The sequence below is a fragment of the Bos javanicus genome, chromosome 10, assembly GCF_032452875.1.
Source record: "Bos javanicus breed banteng chromosome 10, ARS-OSU_banteng_1.0, whole genome shotgun sequence".
Lineage (NCBI taxonomy): Eukaryota > Metazoa > Chordata > Mammalia > Artiodactyla > Bovidae > Bos > Bos javanicus.
In genome coordinates this window covers 62,420,520-62,447,862 of record NC_083877.1, presented here as the reverse complement: position 1 = coordinate 62,447,862, position 27,343 = coordinate 62,420,520, and positions in this window count along the sequence as shown.

The window sequence follows — 27,343 nt, the reverse complement described above, 5'->3', positions numbered from 1 at the left end:
ACTGAAAGCCAGAGAGCACGGGCACCTTGGAGACAGGGAAGTCAGTTTCCCAGGACATGGAATGGAGTGCAGAAAAGTAGAGAATAGATCTTGAAGGGTAAATGGAATATCCAGAAAAAGGGGGGCATGGCAAAGACCACAGATCTGCTGGAGAGAACTTGTAAATAGCTTTTTGAGCTTAAAATGAAAAGCCCCAAACAACAAATTTCAACAGCAAAGCAAAGTCCTGTAGTTTGAATACACTCTTTCAATATTCTTTAAGAACTGATTGAATACCTCCTCTGTACTAGGCACCTGGGGGCTGCTGGGGACAGAAGAATGAATGGATAAAGCATGGTGCCTACCTTCAGGAGGCTCCCAGTCTAGTGGACAGAACTGTGCTTTAAGAAGACCCAGGTGATAAGGTTGCTGAAAGGGGACTAAAAATTCCAGGCTTCTTTAATGAGCACTTCCCAAAGGAGGCCAACAAGAATCATGTGAAGCTGTGATTCAAGGCTAGGAAGGGGTCAGGGTGGAGTAAAGGAAGATAGGAGGAGTGGCTGGGGAGGAAGGCAGCTTTCCAAGTGGAGGAAATGGAAGGTGCAGAGTCAGGAAGTAAAAGAGGACATGATTCTTTGTGGAACTCCTGAAGTGATGCCTATACCTAAACAGGGTGGCTTGATGATTCTCAGGGTTGGATATTTACTCCACAAGCCTGCTCCCAGTTTGCTATTAGGAGAAAGATAAAAAAGACTTGATGCATTCACTGCACATTTAGAAAAGCCTGACTTTTATGAGCATTGCCTTTTGTGGATCAACCAGAACGCTCCCAGATACCCACTCAGTGATGACTGTCGTCTCCTCTATGTGTAAAAGGAGCCAGAATTTCTGCCTATTATTTTCAGATTGCTTCCTGTGCAGGAAATTGTGTCAATTTATTTGGACATTTGTGGTTTCACTGTACTCCCCAGGCCATTACATCATGATGTGGTAACTCAGAACTCCAGTGGCAAGTTTATCAGAGACGACTATTTCTGGAAGCCAGGAGATAACAAACAAAGCGGCTTCATTTGGCCTATAAGCATGTTCAACACCCTCAGCAGTGGAATACAAATATGCCTTCCTCCTGACTTTTATCAAGGAGAGACGTGGGATAGATATAAATTACGTGCCCTGCGCAGCGTAGGATCTATCATAAAATCTGTTGCCACTGATACAAACTGGCTTCGGCCTACAATTTAGTGACAGTTTTGTGCATTCTGTCTCCACGCTGACAAGATTGCTGCATGGTGAAATGTTGCCGTATCTAGGTATGGATGGAACTGCCTAGGGATTTAAGCTATTTTATTCCCTCCTGAATTAACATGCTCAACCTAATCCTCATCTCCCCGGGAGACTGCAAACCATGCAGGAGGTTGAGCAGAAGGCTTTTCATGCAGGTGGCTGGGGCCTGTGTTTCCACTTGCCTGCATACCATTCCCTCTTGTGAAGCTGCTGATTGAAACTTACTTGAAGATTACCTTGGTAATAATTTGAGCCTTATCGGGAAAAAAAACACAACAAATTAATGAGTTTTCTGCCGATAAAAAAATATATATATATAAAGGGCTTACTTTCCTAAAGATACCTGATACCATGAATAAATCACAGACAAATAGAAAACTTGCTGTAGTTTATGCCTAATTATAAATGACTTAATACCTAGTCAGAGCCAAAAGATTTGGGAGTGTGATCATTCTGAAACCTAATTAGTTAGAGGGAGACAGTACTACAGTATCAAGATTTCCATTAACGCAAGGAAGTCTCTTTTCCACTCATACTTCGCATTATCCCAGTGGCAAATAAGGAAATTCATCTTCCTGAGTAGATGAATTCAACTCAGTCTACTGAAATGTATTGCTTAGTAATTGCTTTATTGGACTAGGCCAAAGCAGCAAATGTCAGGGCCTTTCCTGGGACCAGGGATCACAGAAGTTCTCTTAGTCATTTCAAGCTGCTATAAGACAATACCATAGCCTAGGTGGCTAAACAGCAGATATTCATTTTTCAGTTTTAGAGGCTGGAAATCCAAGATCAGTGTGCCTGCATGGTCAGGTTCTTGGTGAAAGTGCTCTTCATGGTTTGCACATGGATATCTTCTTGTTATAGCCTTACATGGTGGAGAGAGAGCCTGCTCTGCTCTCTTTCTCATCTAATCCCATCATAGAGACTCTCCCTATTACGATCTCATTCAAATCTAATTGCCTCCCTAATTTCCCACTTCCTTATATCATCCCATTGGTGTTAGGGTTGCTAAGATGACTTTTGGGGAACACAAACGTGCAGTCCATAGCAGAAGTCATGTGTGTCTAGCAGGAACCAGGTAGAAATGAGCATAATAATGAGATGACAAAGTATCTGCTTGTGACAATGTTAATGGACCGAATTTTCATAACAGTCGTGGTGACTTGAGCATCTCTCCAAGCTGTTCTCTTCGCAGAGGGGGGCTGCCTATGGAAGAAGTGGGCTCCCTGTTGCTTCTCTCTTTTCCTGATCACAGTGTCTCTCTCCTGCCCACAACAGTGTCTTCACCTGTCATTCTGCCATGTGGCTTTGCCTCCGGCCACTAATTCAGTCTCTGTCCTTCCCCTCCCTTAGGTGATATGGATCAATGAGAATAGATGATTTAAAGATATAGAGAAGATGAGAAATGATTGCCTCTAAGGGAGCAGAAATAAGGGATTTATACTTGTCTGAGCACAGCCTAAACGCAGCCCTTACACCATGGGCCTTTTATGTAAACCTAACTGTAGTCCTCATGTTTTTACAAACAACTGCTTCATAAATGAGACCTAGAGATTTAAGGTCAAACCAGAGAGGGATGTTGGCTACTTAGTTGGTTACCTAAAGAAAGTCTTCTGAGCTTCTTTGCAAATTATTCTGCGAACTGAGTAAGTAGCCCTTCCACTTTCTTACTCTGTCAGTCTCTCCACCCTCTCCCCTTTCTCTTTTATCAGTGCTTGCTTTTCAGACTGGATTTTAAAAACTCATCTAAAAAGAGGGGTCAGAAGTTGAAAATAAGTATTATCATTTTAACAGGGAGCCTCACTTCCAAAATAATTGCTCTCTATGACTCATCTGCTTGAGGAGGTTAAGGAAAGGCCTGAAATTGGCTGGAGCTTGATTTAATATGCTGTCAGACATCTGACCCCACTGAAATATCCTGTAATTCTGTCTGTACAATTTCAGCTGCCAACAGGGGAGTGAAGGCAAAAGAGCATCACCAGGGTCTCTGAAATCAGATAGGCAGCTTCCTAGGCCATTTATTCTTACAGCCATTTAAAATAGTCTTTAAAAGACAAACAACAACAAAGCAGTCCAGTGATGTGAAAGAGGAGAAGAGGCAGGCCCCCTCCTATAGAAGCTCTCTGCATTTATGGGGAGGAAAAGCCAAAGAACACTCGCATTTTAGTTGGACACAACTGAGCGACTCACACTTCCACTTCCTTTCTTCGTTGAGTTGTAGGATTTCAGCAAGCAATGCAGTAAGAAATGAAAATTTGTGCTTTCAAACTACATGTTAGGCTCTTCTCCAGAGTCATTATTTGGCATCTTTTTACCTCCAGTGTCTGTACCTTAATTTTTTTTTTTTTATTTCCGTTCTTGTTGCTTCCCTCCCTGCTACCAGCTGGCAGCCCATTCCTACAGGACTGTGCCCTCAACCGACTGCCACATCCATTGTCCTTATTATGAACTACTAAAGGCCTATTGGCCACTCTTCTTAAAACAGTTTGCCTTTTATTAGGAAACTTGAAAAAAGACCTGTAATCTTTCTCTCAATCTCTGTAAGATAACAGAGAAAGAACACTGAATGGGAGAACTTATTGAGGACTGGTCACCCAGAGCGGCATCGCTAAAAATGGTCCATGTAAGTGAACATCTATCTGTTCATAAAAGACTGGTTTACAGATAGGCTGCAGCTAGAGAAGCACTACTGGGACCTGAATGTTATTAATAATCCTCCTCAAGGACCATCCTTATTCAGATCAAAGCGTCTAGCTTTGGCCTTTGGAGACATGGCCAATATTCAGCAATGCCTGTTAGACTGTGATGAAACTTTTAATTTTAAGCCTGTAATCAGGAGATAGAATCATCATTATGGCAGTGGGCAACTAGCTGTCCTGGGCTGCTGGAATTGTTCTTTGTTTGTGGTTTGGGTTTTTGCTTCCCTCTTGGCTCTGTGGTAAAGAGTCTGCCTGCCAATGCAGGGGACGCGAGTTTGATCCCTGGGTTGAGAAGATCGCCTGGAGAAGGAAATGGCAACCTGCTCCAGTATTCTCGCCTGGGATATCCCATGGACAGAGGAGCCCGGTGAGCTACAGTCCGTGGGGTCGCAAAAGAGTTGGCTACAACTTGCGACAAGCAAACAACAAGTGTGTGTTTGGCACCAAATGGAACTAGTGATTCTTAACTGGACCGTCCTTCATTTACTCAGTGTCTCAGGACTTTGCTTCTAACTAGCTTCTGGCAGGAATTATCCCCAAGAGAGGAATGTTTCCCAAGTTCTTTCAAGTCCTGTCAGATTGAGTGGGTGCAAACTGGGCTTGAACAGCAAGGATTGTGCGTTTCTAATAAAAAGGCAGAAACAGCCAAAAGAGTCCACTACCCCAAGAGTGATGCTCCAATTTTCAAACTGGCAGGTGACACAGTAAATATATATGTTTTCTAAGAGAAAATTTTGAAAAGAATACATGTTTTGTTTATATTATCCAAGTGTTTTTAAAATGTATGGAGATTTCCCTGGTAGTCCAGTAGTTAGGACTCTGCACTTTCACTGCTGTGGCCCCAAGTTCAATCCCTGGTCAAGGAACTAAATCTCACAATTGCTAAGCATGGCCAAAAAATTAAGTATGTATATCTTGGGTACATATTGTGGCAAAAGAGTACTCTGACCAATAATTGTATGGAAATGCCAACAAAATTTGTGATACCACATGTAGATTGTTCTGGAGTTTGTCACAGATCTGGTTCCAAAGGAGAACAAGAAAACCAACGTCACAAAGGTTTTCTGTGAAAGTAATTGATGAAAGGTGTTCTTGTGTAGGTGTGTTTTTATGTTGGATTTCTTTTCCTAGAGAAAATAAAGTGTTTTATTGAGTTCACAGCACAGAATGAGGAAGGCAATTTTGTATGCCAATCTTATAAAATTCATAGCCTTACTTTATTTCCCCACTACATTTGTTCCCTTTAGGGCATTCTGAACAGTGGGAGAAAAAAAGAAAGAAACTAAATTTATATTCCTCTTTAGATGCTTCCTGAAGGAGGGGAAAAAATACTGGAAAATGCATGTGGATTTATTTCATGAAAATTTCTGTAAAATAATCCACTGTTGAAACTGCTAACAGCTGTTTTTTCACACCCCGTAACCCCCAGCAGGTAGGAAAACCCCTGCAGATTTCAATAGATTGCATGTCGGTGTAGTAAAGCTCAATTCTTTATTATTATTTTTTTAAGACCTCGTTTTGAGTATTCCTTCAACAGGAAAAGTTCCTATGCTGTGTGAGTAACTGTTTCCTAGCAGACAAAAGGTAGTATCATTTTATTGCTGGCTAGGCTCTGGGTGGGAGGATCAGTATTTCAACCTCTCATGCTTGATTGCACCCAGAACAAAGCTGAGGAAAGTGGAAGGCACCTGGTTGATGTAATCCTGAGTCTCTGTTTTAAACTTTAATGTGGACACTGCATTCATTTTAACTGAGTAAGAGCAGTGCATCTTCAGCTCTCTCCACACTGTTTCACTGTTTACAGGATCAGAGGAATAATCAATTCCCATGTATTTTTACTTTTGTTTTTACTTAGGTAATAACTAAGGAGAGAATTCTCAAGAGGAAAGTCCAACAGATCTAAATCTTTCTCATCCCTCCATGCCTCCTAAGGTTAGACTGTCCAGTCCTTCTCTTAAGTCCTTAACTTAGAAAACAGTCCTCAGACTCAAGGAAGAGGAGCTCAACTTGGAAAATGCTGGAAACTAGAAAAGCTTCTCTGTAGAACCATTTAACTGTATTACCTTTATCATTTTATTCCCCTCCATCCCTCTCAGTTGGACAGCATTTTAGGAGACATTTTATTTTAGGCCTCAACAATAATTGTGGGATGAGGAATATTTTCCTATAGAGAGGGCATTTTTAATATGCATAGTCCAAAAAGGCTGACCACTATGTAACAGGATGGAGGATGGGAAAGATCTCTCCTATAAGGTTACAATACAAAAATTTGAGGTATATTTTCCTCTCTTATCCCATTGGCCAGACCTGGGCAATATCTAGCTGCAAGGGAAGCTGGGAAAGATAGTCTATCCTAGATGTCTATGTGCCCAGCTAATAACTCTATGTTATGCAATAAGGAAAAGGAGATATTGAGTAATAAGACTTGAGCTGGTAGGGAAGGCTTGGAGGTGGGAGGACAAGAGAATATAGCCTTCAAAATAGCCTGTTGTCTACTTCAGTTCAGTTCAGTTGCTCAGTTGTGTCCGACTCCTCATGACCCCAAGAACTTCAGCACACCAGGCCTTCCTGTCCATCACCAACTTCCAGAGTCCACCCAAACCCATGTCCATTGTGTTGGTGATGCCATCCAACCATCTCATCCTCTGTTGTCCCCTTCTGCTCCTGCTCTCAATCTTTCCCAGCATCAGGATCTTTTCAAATGAGTCAGCTCTTTGCATGAGGTGGCCAAAGTATTGGAGTTTCAGCTTCAACATCAGTGCTTCCAATGAACACCCAGGACTGATCTCCTTTAGGATGGACTGGTTGGATCTCCTTGCAGTCCAAGGGACTCTCAAGAGTCTTCTCTAACACCACAGTTCAAAAGCATCAATTCTTCGGTACTCAGCTTTCTTCACAGTCCAACTCTCACATTCATACATGACCACTGAAAAAACCATAGCCTTGACTAGACTGACCTTTGTCGACAAAGTAATGTCTCTGCTTTTTAATATGCTGTCTAGGTTGGTCATAACTTTCCTTCCAAGGAGTAAGCGTCTTTTAATTGCATGGCTTCAGTCACCATCTGCAGTGATTTTGGAGCCCCCCAAAAATAAAGTCAGCCACTGTTTCCACTGTTTCCCCATCTATTTCCCATGAAGTGATGGGACCAGATGCCATGATCTTACTTTTCTGAATGTTGAGCTTTAAGCCAACTTTTTCACTCTCCACTTTCACTTTCATCAAGAGGCTCTTTAGTTCTTCACTTTCTGCCATATGGGTGGTGTCATCTGCATATCTGAGGTTATTGATATTTCTCCCTGCAATCTTGATTCCAGCTTGTGCTTCCTCCAGCCCAGTGTTTCTCATAATGTACTCTGCATATAAGTTAAATAAGCAGGATGACAATATATAGCCTTGACGTACTCCTTTTTCTATTTGGAACCAGTCTGTTGTTCCACGTCCAGTTCTAACTGTTGCTTCCTGACCTGCATACAGGTTTCTCAAGAGGCAGGTCACGTGGTCTGGTATGCCCATCTCTTTCAGAAGGCTAACTCATTTGCATTCAGAAAAGTGTTTTCTATTCTTCAGGGTCTTTTCCTGTTTTAGCCCCAAGTCTCTAACACTAAGAAAAATCAGCCTTCCTTTGAGGCATATTGTTTTCCTTTTCTTAACTTATTTTCTTCGTCTTTAAGGATGTCTTCAGTTGCCTCATTTGGAAAGAGATTTTTATTGGTATATAAGCCTTTTGGGAATGGTATGGTTTGGGGAAGAATAGCACATTTATTTCTTCAAAGCCTACGTTTTTCTTAATCTTTGTTATTTCATGTGAAGGGGTCATTGTTCTATCAATTGGCTGCGAGTTTGGAAGACCGTGATCCAGGAAGATATTTAAAGCCTCACATATTTTGTCTTCATTCTTTGGATGATAGTCTGTCTGAAATGCAGCTCCCACTACAAGTGGTGAATCGATTGCTAGCTTACGAAGCTCCGGAGGGAGGAGGAGATGGTTTCCATAGCCCTGCTAGGCTGTCAGGACAGAAGCAAAGGGATTGCATATCTTGATGTCTTCCCTCACTTTTGGACCAAGAAAATGCTCCTTGGTTGAGTCTCTCAGGCCCTGAATTTCACGGAAAAACGGGTAAAGCTGTTTACTGTGACAGCATACACACCAGAAGGGCAATTCCAGTTCGACAGAATCTCTGTAAGGAAAAGTGAACTTTATATTTTTAAAATCTTTCCCACATTCTTACCTGTCATGAAAAATTCCTTTAGATAGAACATCTAATTTCTGAGTGATCTAAAGAGACTTGAACAGATGCATTAACATGTTTCATTCTGAATGCCCAAATGCCCTAATTTAAAACCACAAAATTAGGCACTTCATAATTAGCCAATGATCTCCTAAACTTGGGCCATTTGTATGAAAACCTGTTGTTATATATAATGTACAACTAAACTCAAACTCCTTCCGCTCCTTTAAAAATATCATCTAGGATTATTTTTTTGACATAGTTAGATTATTAGTTTATACAATTAAGATCACAAGACATCTAAAGAGAACTTGGATGGATTTTGAATGCAGTGTATGTACTTAAGGGCATTTCTAAATGTTACACGTCAGAGTAATGTTTTTAAGATCCATTTTCCCAAAATAAAAATTTAGGCTTAAATCATCTTCCTTTACAGGGTCTATCTAGAGAGAAGCAACTCAGTAGTGCTGATGGTAAAGCTGGAAGACAGGCAATTTGGCTGAATCTTGCCACTGCTGCTCATTAGCTGGATGATTCTGGAGGATATTATAAAACTTCCCATAGCCTTGGTTTCCTTAACTACAAGATGTGATTAATGAATGATGCTTATTCCATATGATTGTTTACAAGTTCAATTAAATAATTCAAGATAGAAACTTAGCACACTATCTGGCCAAGGTAAATATTCAATAATTGTACATTAAAAGTGAAAGTGCAAGTCGCTCAGTCATGTCCAACTCTTTGTGACCCCATGGACCATACAGTCCATGGAATTCTCCAGGCCAGAATACTGGGGTGGGTAGCCTTTCCCTTCTCCAGGGTACCTTCCCAACCCAGGGATCGAACCCAGGTCTCCCACATTGCAGGTGGATTCTTTTCCAACTGAGCCACAAGGGAAGCCCAAGATTACTGGAGTGGATAGCCCATCCCTTATCCAGTGGATCTTCTCCACCCAGGAATTGAACTGGGGTCTCCTAAATTGCAGGCGGATCCTTTACCAACTGAGCTATCAGAGAAGCCAAATTGTACATTACTATTGATATAATTATTTTACTTCATATATTTATATATAACAACAAACTTATACAAAAAGTTAAAAGTAAGCCAAAATGAATCATGACAGTCTATCCAGTTTGCCTTTATACAACCAAAACAAAATCTACGTGAAAATAAAAATAGGTCAAAGATGTGTACTGTTTATGTGTGTGTGAAAAGTTTCCTACCAAAATAGAGTCTGGTGAAGGAAGCTATGTATTGTCAGTTTGCTATAAATACCCATGTAACAAACAGACACTTTACAATTATATGTGCAAAATATATGCCTGGGCTTAAGATTGTGATTTGAAGTGTACAGAAAACTAGGATTCCAACAGGAAATCTTCATGATAACTTCACTTCTGCTCCTTGCCTCCATACGCATAGACAAATTATATTTGGGCTCTCATTATATGGCCACACACACCGAACTCTGTAACATAGTTTTGACCAAAATTATCAGGTAGTATAAAGGAGCTACAATTCAGAAGATGCTATTTTAGCAGCATTCTGTACCACTGCATATATTCTCAGGCTAAAGGACATAAGCGTATATGTGTATGGATTATGAGGCACTTCCTTATTGCCAAGTGAATCAACAGTTGAGCCGGAGAAGGGATAGCCTACCCACTCCAGTATTCTTGGGCTTCCCTTGTGGCTCAGCTGGTAAAGAATCCACCCGCAATGCGGGAGACCTGGGTTCGATCCCTGGGTTGGGAAGGTACATTGGAGAAGGGAACGGCTACCCACTACAGTATTCTGGCCAGGAGAATTCCATGGACTGTAGAGTCCATGGGGTCACAAAGAGTCAGACACAACTGAGTGACTTTCATTTTCACTTTTTCCTCTCTGGATGTTTATTAGAACAGGGATTGATGAGGCTAAATGGGAACAGGATAACAGCTTTTCAAAAAACTTACTCCTGGAAAAAAATGGCAGTGAATAAAAGCATTAATTCAAAGTCTACAGTAAAGTCTCATAAAATCCAGTTTCGTGCAATCTGACTGTCTTGCCCCTCTTTCTCTGGGTTTGCACTATTGTTCACCTGTGTTGTACGCTGGCTCTTTTCTTATAACTGCACACTGACTTTTCCCCAAGGCTCTTATCACTTTGGGTTTTGAAGCTTTGAGTCATTTTGGCACTTATTCTGACCCCAAACCTTTATCAAATGTCAGAGTTTCACCCTACCTTGTTATTCTGGTTCTCTCAGGTAAAATTCTTAGGAGGGAATGTTTAATTGGTGGCTGGTGAGTGAGTGGATTGAGTCTTCCTGAGTCTCTTGTCCACTCCTGGCCTAATCAGCAGTGGCTGGTAGAGATCCTGTGGAGATGTGCCCTTCAAGGCTATTATCTGTGGCCAGTTAAACAAGAAGGGGAAGTTGACTATGCCTGACAAATCGACTCAATATCTTGATTTCACTCTAATCTTCTATTAAGCCGAACATTTCAAATCTCAGTAGTTCTGGATAGCAGATAAGTTTACTATATATACATTTCAGTGTTCTCATTGCTTATTTCAGTTGGCATGGGTATAAAGTGAAGTGTGTATCATTCAGCACAATGACATTCCATTTTGATCCTTTAATAACAATTGCTTGAAGATACCTATGATGATGATAAGGATGAGATTGCTAAGCCTGAGGAGGAATAGGCCCATCTTGTATGTCACATTCACAAGTAAAATAGAAAAAAATGTCCTCAGATGCCACTAATATTTTATGTATTACCTACCACTGGTAACCCACAGATGACTATGATAAGATTGAGAAGCCCTACAATGCAAGAAACCCCGGTTTGATCCCTGAGTCAGGAAGACCACCTGGAGAAGGAATGGTAACCCACTCCAGTGTTCTTGCCTGGAGAATCCCATGGACAGAGGAAGCTAGCAGGCTGCAGTCCATGGGGTCGCAAAGAGTTGGACATGTCTGAGAGACTAATAATTTCACTTTCACTTTGTATCAAAACTTGTTTATTCCTGCGATAAGGTTGTATTTTCTTTTCCTATCTGCATGATAGAACTGTTGATGGTAAGAAATTACAATGATCACTTGGTTGAAAATTTACAAAAAAGGAAACTCGAATCTACTTCAGTAGATGTAGATATAAGCCAATAAACCCAATAAAAAAGTATTTCAAGGCAACAGAGAGCTGTAGTGTCTTCTGAAAATTGTTAACATGACCTTTAAAATATTTCTCCTAGAAATCCTGAAAACACAGATGACAGTAAATTGAACACAGGATTTATTTGTAAAGCATATTGTGGCCTTTATTAAATTAATAATACTATTTATGGCTATTTCACCTTTGCAGATACAGAGGGTAGAGTAGTCAGCAGAGAGTTTTCCTTAGGTCATTTTCTTTAAAGCGCAAAATAAAGTCTGTAGATTTGCTCTCTGTTGGGTTTGTAGGAAGTACAGGAAGTGACAACACAGAGAACTGACAGCTCACTGAGATGAGATGGACTATAAGGGGAGGATGGCTTCCTGGGGGGTGAGGCCTGTGAGTGCTACCAAAGCGACACCCCTTGACTTTGCCCACATCCTACCATTATGTTTTATTCGTGAGAGGACAGGGAGCCCATTGGAAAAAGCATGTGCATACAGAAGTTCTTTGACTTCTTAAATGGATGGGGGATGGATGGAAATTGTTTATTGAACTTAACATAGAAGCCAAAATTGGGATGTTACATAGGCTTGTGATTCTCAGGCTGAATATTCCTTGATCACTGTAATTGGATAAAAAACTTAAAATTCAAAATGGCAGAATTGTGTCAGATTTGCAAAGAATATAAGTGTTTTTAAAACCTTTACTGGAAAATGTTACTGAGACGTTAGCTTTAACTAAGGTACAAAGACATAGCAGTATGTATTGAATATTTGACATTAAATCATCACATATGAAATCGATCCAAAGTTATCTAGTTATCTGTGGGCAGAGATTATCAGGGGTGCTTATCACCAGGAGAAGGGACAGTGCAGAGAGAAAAATGTTGGAAAATGCTAAGTATGTGCCCATCTGTGTGCCCACTATCAAAAATGCACCTAAGCCAACAACTATTCCTTAAAGCTAAATGCTAAAGTGGCCTAGTAATTTAGTTTTCATTGAAAAGAAATAGAATAGTTACTAATGTAAATATACTAATTATATGTTCCTGTGTGGACTGTGACAAACAAGTAGTTTGGGCTGACAGTATCCACTGTTGAAGAAACCATGTAACACTTCTGAAATTTCTGATTCTTGAAGAAGTTCCCCATGTGGAAATGATATTTTTTCACTCAGCCTGAATTTTGCCCCTATAACACCCCGCCCCTTACCTGCACACACATACACAATTCCTTTTACATTATCGTTTCTACCACAGTACTGGGTCTTCCGTACCTCCCCTGGCCATACCAATAAAAAAACCCATTTGCATATTATAGATCTACCACTTGGTTCTATATGTGGACATTAGCTTATGCATAATAAATGTAAATGTAGCTATTTGTAATATTAAGCTGGAAATAAACTTGTTACGGAATAGAACACCTAAGGGGGAAAATCATTCCACACCATATTCTTCAGTGTCTCACAACTGAGAGGAATGAGAGGAAAAAATGTGACAGGAAGTCAGCCAGATGAAGGGGAACAGCCTTTCAGAAAATTAGTAATGGAACCTGAGAAAACTTCTCTGAGGATTTGAGCTAATGTGTGTATAATACTCATATAGTACCAAGGACTACTGTTTTAGGTTCTTTATATGAAAGTGAAGTGAAAAGAGAGGGCTTCCCTGGTGACTCAGATGGTAAAGAATCTACCTGCAATGTGGGAGACCCAGGTTCGATACTGTTTTAGGTTCTTTATATATTACTCATTAAATTCTAAACCCTGTGCAGTAGTTATGAGTTTTACCACATTCTTCAGATAAAAACATGGAGGCAGACAGAGGTCAAGGAACTTGCTCAAGATCACTGGCTAGGAAGAAGCAGAGATGAGATATGAACGGAGTCACTTTGCTGCAGGGTTTATGCTATTAACTACTAGAGTAAACAGCCCCTAGTCCTTATCTCTATAATGAGCAGAGAATCTAGATGATTCTGAGAAACAATTCTATTAAAATTCAGCAAATGCTTTTTAAGCACCTACTATGCATAAATACCCAGAGAAGGCAATGGCACCCCACTCCAATACTCTTGCCTGGAAAACCCCATGGACGGAGGAGCCTGGGAGGCTGCAGTCCATGGGGTTGCTAAGAGTCGGACACGACTGAGTGACTTCACTTTCACTTTTCACTTCATGCATTGGAAAGGAAATGGCAACCCACTCCAGTGTTCTTGCCTGGGAATCCCAGGGATGGGGAGCCTGATGGGCTACTGTCTACAGGGTCGCACAGAGTCGGACATGACTAAGGTGACTTAGCAGCAGCAGCAGCAGCATGCCTAAATGCTAGATTCCTTAGGGAAGTAAACAAAAAGGCAGTTAGGCCACTACAGTAAAGGGAATTAAGATTACTATGACCACCACTCTTATATGAGGTAGGATGTAACATAAACTTTTTTTTTAAAAAAGAAGACATTAATAGTCTTCTATTCAACATAGATTGAATAGTATGGGAGTTATTGAAAAAGAACAATTAATTTTTTAGCTACTAGAGGTTAAGGAATGTGGATAGAGAGGAAAGGATATGGTATAAACCTCATGAAGGGGACATTTAGAAGGGGAATTGAATGTAGATATGTGAAGGCTAAAATATTCAGGGAAGGAAAAAACAGAAAAATTGGGTTGGATACAGGGAGCAGAAGGTAGTTTGTTAGCTGTGTTGTCTTCATGAAGAGAATTGGACAGTGAGGCAGGAAAGTTTGGATTAGGTTCAGGCCATGAAGAATCTTGAATGTCTTATTAGAGTATTTAGATTTTACTTGGTTGGGAACTATGAAAAAATTTTCAACTATGTTTTAGAAAGATTAATCCATTATTGAGAATGGCATGGCTACGTAAAATGCTGATGTCTAAGATTGATAAAGTTGTTCATCTGTGTTCAGTTCCATGGAAGAAATAGTTATCTAGAACCTCCTAGGAATATGGTGTTGTGGTGGGTTTGTTGAATATAGAAATAAAGAAGATATTATCCTTGACTTTGAGGAGCCTTTTACAGGATGTGCAAAGTTCTGTGAGGGCCAAGAGGAATGGTATGTTATTTCTGATGGGGGCACAGTGCAGGTTTGTGCAGGATTCACTTGTGTGTAGGCTCTTCTGACTGTCTTAGCCAATACAAGCTCAGTCACAGTTGTCAGACTGTACAGTTGACTTCCAGCTTGGACCAAATGACATGGCCTCACTGAGGGACAATTTGGAAGAATTACTGGATGTGAACAAAAATCAGTAATGATGTCCATTTCTTCACATAGAGGGTACATCTCATTATTGGCCCCAGGATGTATTTCTAGGATAAATATTAATTATGACTATCAAAAGAACAATCAGCTATTTAACATCTGTTTAATCCAGCCAGAATGGATTTAGGTTTCTAACAATAAAATCCACAATTTCCAATGACTGTATTATTCTACAAAGCAGAAGTCATGGGAAAACCTGGCTAAGTGGAAAAACCTGGCAAGGTGGAAAAACCAAGAAAGTTACTGGGCTCAGATGAGCCATCTCTGAACACTTAGGAAATTATCTCCCCATTTACAAGCACTGAATGCTTTTTAAAACTTCCTATTGCTTTATCTTATAAAGTATCTACTTGTATTTACTTTTTCTAATACTCTGTATCCACTTTGTATTCCCCAGATCAAAATAGAAAATTCTTTGGAACCATTTTGATTTCATTATCAGATGTCTTTATTGCTTATAAAGAGTAAAAGTAATTCAAGCCACTGTAAATTGTCTAAGTTAAAGAATCTTCATGTTACATTTAAATAACAGTGCATGAAAGCATTTAATTAAGGAAACATCACAGTGATGCATCTATAAGCATTTAGATACAAAAGTCACAAAGGATCAATTTGTGTAAGAAGCATCTTTTATGTGTAGAGCCTGTGACAGGGAAGGCTAGTCATCATAATCACTTGGAGGTGGTTCATAATTTAGAAAATCACAATAAATATGAACTTATTTTATATTTAAAAAGGACAAAAGCAAACATTCTTATTTTCATAACTCAAATAATACCAAATAAAGCTTGACAAATATATCATGGCTAGTAGGGATGGATTTAAACAGATTGTAAAACAATAAAGTACACCTAAAGAAAACATCCAGTCCGTGTGGGTTAAGAGGATAGGGAAAGATATTCTCAGGTCAGGAAACATGGCAAATCAAAGTACAAGACAGAAGGTAGAAATTAGTCGAGCATCAGAGGGAGGCAGTGGGGAGATTGTTTAACTAGGCTAGGCAAACCATTTAGAGTAGATACCTTAAGGTATTGGGAACCATTGTAAGTTCTTAAAAAGGAGAAAGTCATGTTTAAAATTTAATTTATGGAATATTAAACAGGTGTTTTTAGAATATATTGATGAGACAGAAGTCCCAGAGCCTAGGAGAACAGACCAAAGGCTGTGCCATGTGTCAATCTTGAAAGCTTGTTGGCCTGGGCCAGAATGTTGACTAAGAAAATGGAGTGAACTTGAGTGTCATCTCAAAGTCACGGGACTTGGTGATAAACTGGCTATGAAGGCACAAGGATGCAAGTCGTCAAGGATGGCCAAATCATGCCTCAAGGTTTCTACCTTTGTGTCTGGGACAATACAGGGCCATTAACAGAACTAAGGATGCTGGCTGGAGATCCTGTAGAGAGGGGAGTGTGTTTAAAGTTTATATTTAGATGTATGGAGTTAGAGTTGCTGACAGATTATCCAAATTTAAAATATGAAACTGTAGTAGTACAGGAGAGCAGTAGGTTTGGAAGTCAATGATATGGATGTGGTCATGGAAAGTACTTTTCAGGGGGGTGATTCAGGAAGAAGCCAGGATGGACAACCAAAGCTTGAGGGCACATACAAAACTGGGGCCCACATAGGGAGTCAGAGGAGATGTGATCGGATAGGTAAAAAGATAAACATGACGAGATGTTTTCTCAAAAATTCTAGTAATTTGATAGAATCATCTATCTTCTGACTGCTCAAGACCCAGAACATTCTGAATACAGTCAATAGTCCGAACTGCAACTTCTTCTTTTAATCCAGACCCCTCCTGATTCTCATTTTTCTACATATTCATCTCTGCTCTGGCCCCTTCTCTTTTATGAATCTTACCCTGTTCCTGTCTCCTCACCACCACGAAACCCAGATGGTGTGAAGATCTAGATGGTGAAGTCCATTGTGAGAAGTTCTAGCAACTGTACTTTGCTTCATGTGTCTAATCCCCACCTTTCTTTTCTTCCTGCTCTTTATTTTTTATTCTGTTCTTCCATGTTTCTCTCTATATTGCCTCATATTTTCCCACTTGTCCTGAACCCTCAGCCCTTTATGCCAATCTTCTTATCCCTCCTCATCTTTCTATAGTAGAGTGACTAAAATTCATTATCAGTTACTTCCTGTTTAGATCAAATCTGTTATATACTTTCATCAAATCATATTTCTCTCCTTGGAAGCATCTGCTGCAGGTGTAAAATTTTTAGTATGATTATCTGAATACCATGGTTTCTTCCATTTGCTCCTGAGTAACCTGGGAACAGTGAATGCATAGGCTCATAATATGTTCCTCACATCTGACACAGTGACTGGCCTATAAATATTTACCAGAAGGAAAGTATGAAGAGCCTGAGAGTTGTCACAATGGGATTAGAAACTTTTGCCATGTGTCTCAACTTCCTCTCGAATTCCCATAAGACCCAGGAGCAGATCAGGCAAGTTGAGGACTAGGAGAGCCCCAGGTATTTTATAGCTAAGTTAAAATTTCAAATCAAGGCCTAGTAGTAACCATGAGTTATATCAACTTTAGAAAAGAAAACCAACAGCTTGGCAGGGATATCTTGTAGAGTTGAACCAATTATCTGTATAGGATCCACTGGTCTGTTGATGGGGTGTGGAATGAGCACAAGGCTATTGACACTTATCATAATATATGAGAAGATGATTGTTTAAAACAGTAATGAATAGGCTTGGGTCAGGCAAACTTTAATGATCTAATAAAGAAGTCATTTTTTATTGCACTTAATAACAAATAACCTTTTCGGGATTTTCTAGTTGTCATAAAATCTATTAAAATTATTATTTGGTGTCAGTGCATAACACTATTTTGATGTATAGCAAAATCTTAGCAAATAAAAAGTTTTGAAAACTTAATTATTTAAAGAGGAAGAAAACACAGATACACCTTTAACAACCATGCAGACAATATAAACCCAGAGGAAGAGGGGAAATAATTTCCCTGGTATCAAGAAGATCTACTAGAGCTCATGGGATAAAATTGAGAAAAGGGACATTTAACCAACAATCCTGAAAAGAAAAAAGAAAAAAAAGCCCTCTTCTTACTGAATATGTTCAAGCTGTGACTTAAGCTTCAGGGAAACTGATAACCATGTCTTTCTTGGACAAGGTGTTAGAAAGCGTATTATAAGAAATATCCTACTTTGCTGCATTTTCTGATCTAGCCAGACAATTTAGGATGTACAAAATTTATTTCAGTGTTTCTTATATTGTGATATGCTTGTCATCACCTGGTACTGCCATTGAAATTTCTACTAACATCTGCTTACAACTATGTCACTAGCTACCACATACCATGGTGACAATTAAAACATTGTAAATTTATTCTCAAAAGAAATGGGCTCACATAATCAAGAGACTAATAATATTATAATAATGTAATTTTTAATGCCTGGGAGACACAGGCCATTCATCCTGTAATGCTGGGCTCAGTTTTTTAATGAAGGAATTAAATATATTAAACAGGAGCAAAGAAAGGAAACACATCTGTTGATTGTGTGCTTAATTAACCCTATGGAAAACACAGGTACAACCGCAGAGAAGTGTAGCCAAGAAGATAACAGACAGAAGACATGAATCCAGGTTTGATCCAGGCAGCTATGGATCTGGGTCTATCAACTTGGGTCATTATCAAGTTGCATCTCACTGGTCAAAGCATTGATCTATTGGTACCTATTTTCTCATCTGAAAAGGGGATGGTACAAGCTTCTGTAGTTTTATAAAATGCATAAGAAGGCACTTTGGAGAGTCTAAAGGACTGTACCCATGTAAGAGATAACTTGGAGCACGATCTCAAAAGCTTTTATATTTAACTATGTAATGTGCTTTTTTAATTTTTTGTGCTTACATTTAAATCTGGATGTGTCTAGTGCTCTGGGAATTCACAACACTTCAAGCCATATAATGAAGCCACACTGTGAGCACTTAATTGACTTATAGTAGGGGCTTATTCTTAATAAGAACTTTTAAAACGTGGCTTATTGTGAATAAACCATAATTCAAAGAATCTACTCACATATAAATTAGATTTACCTGTAGCTTAGAAAGTTACACTTTAAATAAGATCTGAATAAAACATCTGGAAACTTTATTTCCATGTTTCTATGGTGAGTGACTGATAAATGTGAGATAATATTTCAAAATTAGAAAAGCATCCTTTGTCACCAATAGACAAGTTAGTAAGTTATTCCATGAACTTGAATTAAAAAACAACAGTTGACTCATCCGTCCATTCATATATTCTTTCATCCATTGAATCTCTGTTTGCTCAGTAAATGGTAAGTGGGTCTGTGGTAGCTGCTGGTGCTGGTGGTACAAGAAGGCCGCACTCAGTCAGCATGGCCCAGTGCAGATGAACGAGGCATGTGTGGCTAGTGTCCTAATTGGCCAATGCCTCTATATCACTTCTGAGTACAGGAATGAAAAGGCAAGGCTCTGGCCCGAGGGAGTGTTCTGTCTCATTGAAAGGCAATATGATCAATCCTATATTGAAGTAATTCACAGTATCCTCAAGAAGAGCAGATAAAAAGACATGTAGCACTGCCCTGGGGAGGTTAAAGAAGACTTCAAACGAAAGGTCATAGTGAACAAGAAGGAAAAATGGAGCAGCCCAGGCAGAAATGGAGAGCATATTCCAGACGGAGGGAAAAATTTTCAGAGCAGAGACGTGTGAGCTAATGTGAAGTGTTGCAGAAAAACAAGTGTCCATTGTTGGCTGAGAATAAAACTCTTGGAGTAGAGTGCAGGAGGTAAGACTGAAATGGAAGAAAAATCAAGTGTGAATTATAAGATTTATGACAAAAATAAAGATGAACTATGGAAGCATTTTAATGACATGATCACATTTGTGATGAGCTTAGGCAAGGATGCTGTGTGTAAGAAATGTAGATGGTTTCCTAGGGAGCTTTCTGAAGTTCGGACATGATAAAGCAGTCAAGTGCAATATACTAAAGAAAATTGCAAATAAGAAAAATTCAAGTGTATGGTTCTTTTTTGTTGTTGTTGTTTATTTTTCATATTCTACATATGAGTGAAATCATACAGCAATTGTTTCTCTCCATTTATTTCACATGATATAATACCCTCAAGGTCCATCCATGTTGTGACAAATGGCACGATTTCATCTTTTTTATGGTAATATATATATATACCTATACAACACCACCTTTATCCATTCATCCCATAATGGGCATTTAAGTTGTTTCCATATCTTGATATCATAAATACTGCCTAGATGAACATGGGGGTGCAAATATCTTTTTTGATTACTGTTTTCATATTCTTTGAAAACATATTCTTTCATATTCATTTTTCATATTCATTAATATCCCAAAAATGGGACAGGTGAATCATATGGTACTTCTATTCTTTTTTTTTTTTTTTATCATTCTTTTTTTTTAAATTTTATTTTATTTTTAAACTTTACATAATTATATTAGTTTTGCCAATTATGGTTCTTTAAATGTTATTAGTGGTGGTGGCTTAGTCACTAAGTTATGTCCGACTTTTGTGACCCCATGGACAATATAGCCCACGAGTCTTCTCTGTCCATGGAATTTTCCAGACAAGAATATTGGAGTGGGCTGTCATTTCCTTCTCCAGGGGATTTTCCTGACCCACGGATTGAACGCAGAATCTCCTGCATTGTAGGCAGATTCTTTACCAATTGAGCCACCATTAGATGCAAGATGGACTTAAAGTTTTCTAGAAAGATATGTTAACTCCACTACACTAAAAAGTCAATAAAGGAATTTGACCCCCATAACTTCTAAAAGTGTTTCCATGAAGACCATGTGAACATAAACAATTATCCAAAGAATTTGAGATGAAAGAATCCCTACAGTAAATAAGGAACTTTCATTCCCAAAATAATCCAGATTCTCTGTTATTCTGAGCCTCCAAAAATTGCTTGATCTCACTTATTTTTGTGTAGACTTATCCGAAACTGATGTCTCTAACAGCAGTTTCTATGAAGCTCAGTAAAATTGTGCCAGAGATACAGGAGAGAAAAGGTAAAGAGAAAAAGGAACTGTGAACGAATTATCTTTGCAATGTTGGCTTTCCTTCAGAGATGGCCATGGTCTTTCCCCTTTGCAAAATAGCATTTAAAAACAGAATCCTATATCTACAGATGATCTGAGGGAGTAGCCCAGCTGTGCTTTTCATATATGCACCTAACTTATTTCAAGGGTGTTTTTGTTTTATTTTTACAGCTGCAAAGTGTTAGCAATCCAAAAAGAGCTGCCAAGAGTACAATCAGATGAATTAGCTTAGGGCTGGTTTTCGTGGTATATTCAGAGATGTTCTAAATAAGTTCCCTGTGCAGTTTCTGAATACCCTGAGTGATCAGAGCTGGTTCCCAAACAAGGTTGGAATGGTTATTTCCCCATTTGCAGCTGCTTATTTGATTTTTAAAAAGACCCCTTGAAGTCAGTTCAGTTCAGTCGCTCAGTCGTGTCTGACTCTTTGCAACCCCATGAATCACAGCACACCACATTCCCTTAAAAAACTGTTATATAGGCCTATATACAAGTAAGGTTGCTGTTATAACATGAAAACTGGAGACGCTGACAGTCAGTGAAATCCTCATGAAGACCAAGCATAGAACTGAACTGCAGGTGCAACTCAGTTGTTGGATATGTTATAATAACCAGCCAATCATAAATTCAAATAATATTACATGCTGTTTTCCTCTGACTTCCACCATAATATTCAAGAAATATTCCTCTCCAAAGTGAAATAACCCAGGGGTCTGATAGGAATTTTTTTGTTGAGAAACATTAAAAGGCAATCCTGTGGTTTCTAGAATATAATAAACCTTGGAGAACATATATGGCTTCCTGAACTTGGCAACAAGTCACCAACCTTTGGATCTCCTTTCTGCTTTAGCTGTACTTCCTTTCAGCTGACCATAGAGATACATCTTTTTCCTGATCCTACACATGTAGTTCTTGGACACTAGCTCTTGTAAAAGTGCTTGTTTTGCCTGGTGACTTACAACAATTGGTCATACCTGTGAGTGATTCACTAGTAGCGACACATTGAACATGTGACCTATTTTGGCTTCACATCTCACCAAGCTAGAGGTGTTGGCCTTCCTACTTTTCCTTCTTATCCATTCTGAAAGTGTAGAATACTATTTTTCTTAAAGCTGTGCTATTCTTTTTTCTGAGATATTTGGGGTTTTCTTTAAGTCAGTCTTTTCTGCTGGTTATAGTCAATACCCTATGGAGAAGATCACTAGAAAGTCATAAGAGGACTAGTGTGACTTTGGGGTAAACATGACCAGTAAGTCAGATGTTCTTCTCAGCAATGATTCCATGTGTCTCTTAGGTTAGCCCTGGAACTTAGAAGAGAAGCCTCAGCTCAGGTGTTTTCTCTGACCTCAGATTGAGTTAGGTGCCCTGCTAGGTGGTTCCGCAATGCTCTGTCTTTTCATATTGCTGGGAGTGATATGTTTAGACATCTGTCACATGGATTCGATTGTGAGCACCTTGAGAGCTGGGGCAGTGCAATAGGGCATCATCAACCTAGCACTGTCTTGTGTTCCTGCATCACCAAGGTTTTAGCAGTGTCTGAAACATAATAGATGCTCAATAATAAGGGTTTTGAATGAATTAATCATGAATACTATGGATAAACAATTATGCTACAGAAAATTTCTGAAATAAGAATTAGTGAGCCTATATTCTAAACTAAACTTGCTGTGTCACTCTGGATGATTTATTAAGTCAAATCTGTTATTTCTACTAAAGGGTTTGGACCAAATTATCTCTAGTGTTTCCTTCCAGCTCTGAAATACTATGATTGTTGCAGGGTTATTTCAGACCCATGAGTCTATGATAGGATGTTAACCTAGTAAAATTGATTCTGAGTACTGTCACATTGTCAAATTTGGGGGCTCTCTTCTAAACAAGTAAAAGCAAAAATGATGTAGATGAAAGCTCAGAAAATTTAGAATTTGCCATGCTATAAAAAGTTATTCAAATAAAGAAACTGTGGTTGGTTGGTAGGCTTGACTTGGATATTCAAAAGTCTACTATTGGTTAGAAGCTTCACTATGCATCTGTAACATACCATGTGAGTATGTGCTAAGTCGCTTCAGTTGTGTCTGACTTTTTATGATTCTATGGACTGTAGTCCGCCAGGTTCCTCTGTCCACGGGAATTCCCAGGCAAGAATACTGAAATGGGTTGCCGTGTCCTCCTCCAAGGGATCTTCTTGACTCAGTGATTAAACCTGCATCTCTTGGCATTGGCTGGCAGGTTCTTTACTACTAGCACCATCTGGGAAACCCCTATAACATAGTATCAATAAATAAATTATATTTATAATTTTGATCATCGGACTCAACCAAACTAAAGAAAGTGGGCTCAAAGTTTAGGTTTAAATCAATTAGAACATTTTACTGCCTGCTAAATGAATGTAAAAAATAATTATTATTTAATAATAAAATCTATTTGTGTGGAATTGATTTTATTAGCCTTACCTTTGGTAGTCCAGGCATCCAGTATCATGCAGAATTCAGCATACCTTCTGGAGTAGCCTAATCCCCAAATACTCCTACAAGTGTGCTCTGAGTTTTGATAACATTATCATCTTAAACCCCTTTGGGTTAAAACTTTGAAGTTCCTTGTTAGAATGTAAATAAGTATCCTTATTTGTTAATTTAACAAATAGCTGTTGAATACTTATTATGGGCTCAAAATTGAGGACTTAACTATTTGCCTGGCACTGTGCTGGGAACTTAGGTCTCAAAAGTAAGTTAAATAATACTGTGGTTCATTCTTAAATTTTAAAATACTGATGCATTAATACCTTAGGTCATCATCATCATCATCATAGCCCATTATTTATATCTAATAATCCAGGTTAGTTTTTCTCATCAAGAAGTCCTGGGAGAATGGAACTTGTGATGAATAAAGTCTTACTTAAAAAAAAAAAAAGGAAGGTATCTAGAACATGAAGGACCTTGGAAATACAGAACAGAATAGGATTCTTGTATATGTGGTCCCATAGACAACAGCTTTAAGAACTCTAGAAGAATCAAACAGAGAGAAAAACATATGGGCAGAGGGACTGGTATTTCCTTTGGATAGCCTTCAATACAGCTACAGCCTGAAGTATGTTTTGTTTTAGGAACTTAGATCAGCAATCCATTAAGTGACCTGAATGGTTGTGCCAATCAGTAAGTGGACAGACACTTCTTAACAATAACTATATGGAAAAATCTAAACCTGGAAGAGGGCATGTTGTCATTAAAACTGTAGATTTATCTAAAGCTGCCATAATAGGAAATTATTATATGTGAATTGGTTTCTTGGCAAGAAAACATGGGGTGGAGGAAGAGGAGGTGACCTGTATTTGTACAAATGGGTCAGTAAACCAACAAATCTATAGTTCAGAGCTTGCCAGGAAAATGTAGACATATACTAAGGAGTTGACTTTATTTCTAAAATAAATGATGCTTTAGGAATTCGAAGAGATGTGGGGCAATACTTCAATCTTCTCTGATTGAAAATTGATTAGCACTTTGGGGGAAAATGTGTAACCAGTTGAACTGCAAATTAAGGTAAATTAAAATAGGCTGCTAAGTAATTCATCACTGGGTGAGTACAGTGGACATTTATCGATTTGCACTCTTATCTACCAATACATATTCTTCTGGATTGCATGGTCAATAACTAAGGTTGTTGGTGGTCTGTACTGAAAGACATTCCTTAGGCTATAATGTGTCATCAGGTTAGAATTTGCTTCATGCCATGTTAGCCTTACCACAGGACAGTAGCAAGATGTCACATTTTCTTGATATTGAGCTATTAGCTCAGAGCATCAACATGTATTCCCAATTTATTAGTTTCTGAATTGAATTGAGTTTTCTTTTACCTTATATGTCCATGAATAGGTTACTGTAAATCTAGCTTCTGAGATTTAAATAAACATGATCAATTTTTAATATATATATATCCATAATATCCCTCTTATATTTTATGAACAAACTAGGGGATGAACAATATATATCTTCTGCCATTCAGAGGACAGGACAAATGAAAGTGCTGTGGAGTGAACGTCTGAGGACATTCTGTCCTTTTCCAGTTCTGATGTGGTCTTCTGTCCTTAGTTATGACTCCATTTTTTCCTAGCTCTTCTCCCTCGTTTTCTTCTCCCCACCCCCTAATGGGGCAGCTGGGCTGTGTGAAAAGTCCCTTCCAGACAGAAGCAGAAAGCTGCATAGGACTCAAGGTGAGAAGGTGTAGGGCATGGAGATAATAAGTACTGCCTGGCGCTCTCGTTGGCAACACATTACCCACGCACACACACTCACTACACTTGTATAGAAGTTAGGGATGGAGGAGATTGAAACTGACCCTGCTGGGAGGAGTAGGAGAGTGTTCCAAGTTTGTTATTAATATGCATAGGGAATTTTCATTTAAGGCAATGTAAAACCATGTGAGAAGAGTGGAAAATAGTGTGAGGAAGGACAAGGAGGAGTTTGGAGTATCACCAAGTGGGAAAAAGACAGTTATCAACCATTTTCAATGTTATGGTTTGGGAAACTGAGGTTCAGTAAATTATTTAACTTTCCCAAGGTTATTCAACTTAAAGTAGTATGGAGTTGAGATTCTAACTTAAAGTTGACTCCAAAGTTACATTTCTTTTTTATTGCACTATCTCACCTTCCTAACTAAATGAAATCTAGATAAGAAACCCATATTGGATAAGCTGTAGTTGTGTATCTGTAAGTATATGACATTTTTCAGTATTTTGAGATATGATTTTCTCAGTGCAGAATATGGTTTCAAATTACAATCAAACCTCGACTTAAAAGTTCCAATGTGGGTGACCTAGAAATTAATGCCATGAAACCCAGAAGACCTTTCTTCTCAACCCCAACCAATCCTTTACATTTAGATCTCATGACCGTTACCTTGTGACTGTGAAGGAGAAACCCACAGTGGTGTGACATATGCATTTGATGTGTGTCTCAATGGGCTTGATTGATCATGCCAAACCATTCACACTTGGATTTCCCTTGAGATCTACTGTATGCAGCTCACAGTCAGATGACCTGGGGGCATCTGTGCCCCTAGGATACATTTATATCCTCTGTGCAAAACTGATTGGTATCCAGCGTGTGACCTTAGCCCCATCACTCCATGTTCCAACCCAATTCTGTCTAGTATTTGTGCTTCAAGAGCCAGACATCCTAGCTGACAGAAATAACCCATTCTTGGCTTAGCCTGCTCTGGGGAGAGTCAATGGTGGGATCATTGCTTATAAAAATACACACACACAAATAACTCAGACTTTATGTGCACTTGTGAATGACACTATTTTTACACTTAAATCAAATTATGATACATACCCATAAATACCTGGGGCGATTGTTATTATTTCTGGGGGATCCTGATGTACATGATGGGGGGAAATGAGGAAAATACACTGTCCATATCAAAATCCACCAGTTTACAAACCCTCATACCACACAAACCCCTGATCTCCTTCCAGAAATATTAGCAACAATACTATTAGCACTAATCGCAGAACAATTGTTATGGGGCTAAATTAATCTGTATTGCTTAGTTTAATATAGCTCAAAGCCTGAAAAAGACCTTGCTGCAGACTGAAATACCTTGTTTTCAAACTTTTCTAGTACTGTTTGTGAAATATCTTGACTAGTATTTTTGCTTTTGTTCTTGTTTTAAACATCAAATATTCTAGCCACTGCTCCAGTTTCTGTGCTGTATTGGTTTTCAACTTTTTTTTTTTTACTTTCAAGATTTGGTAAGTCCCAATAAAATGGAAGAAAATGTGTTCATCCATCTTTGTTCTTCTTTAATAGAGATTTGTTTCAATCATGTTGCTATTTGCACTTGAAAATAACAGGCTCATAGAATTTTAGTCTGAAGTTCAAAAATGTGCAAACAGCATAAAGGAAATCTTAGAAAACCATCCACGTTTGCCTAAGGCTTCTAAAACCCTTATAAAAATGTATTTCTAAAACATTATTAACATCCATCTCCTACCTTCATGAAAGCAATCAAAATAAAGTCTGTTTCAGCTCACTGTGTCTCTCACCTACATTAACCAGGTAAAAACCGAAAAGGAGAGTCCATTTTTTCTCACCTACATTTGTGCTGAGTTCAGGTCCAGAAACACAGAAGACCCTGGAATTGCCTTACCTCTGAGGTTGTTTCCCCCCCAAATATGTAACTGCTGACACAATCTTTCTCTGATTCAATTTTATCCATGTCCTTTTGTTTGCCACAAACCTTTTGAGGAAAATGATGTGCTTACCATAAAACAATATTCTCTGCCCACCACAGTTGATGGGAACTAGTGTTGAAATCAAGAGCTTTTCAAACTTTCTTAATTTAGTAGTTGGGAATTCCCAGTGATGGGCTGAGTAGAAAGGAGATCAAATGGTTGGGAACGCAGAAGTGGGTCTGCTTAGTTTCTGAAGCCAAGAACACTTCCAAAGCAGGCTTTAGTAGGCAGCGCGGAGAGGCAGCTGCTGCTCAGCTGAGGGGACTGCTGGTTGCTACATGTTTTTATTATCTTAAAATCCTCGCACCTGCCAGAAACACCTCCCTTTGGAACAAGTTCAGCTCTTTCTTGGCCCTTTCCCTTCTGGAAGCAGACACAGAAACAGGGAAGTATACAAAGTGGAGGCAAGGGAATTTGCACATGTTCAAAAATATGGA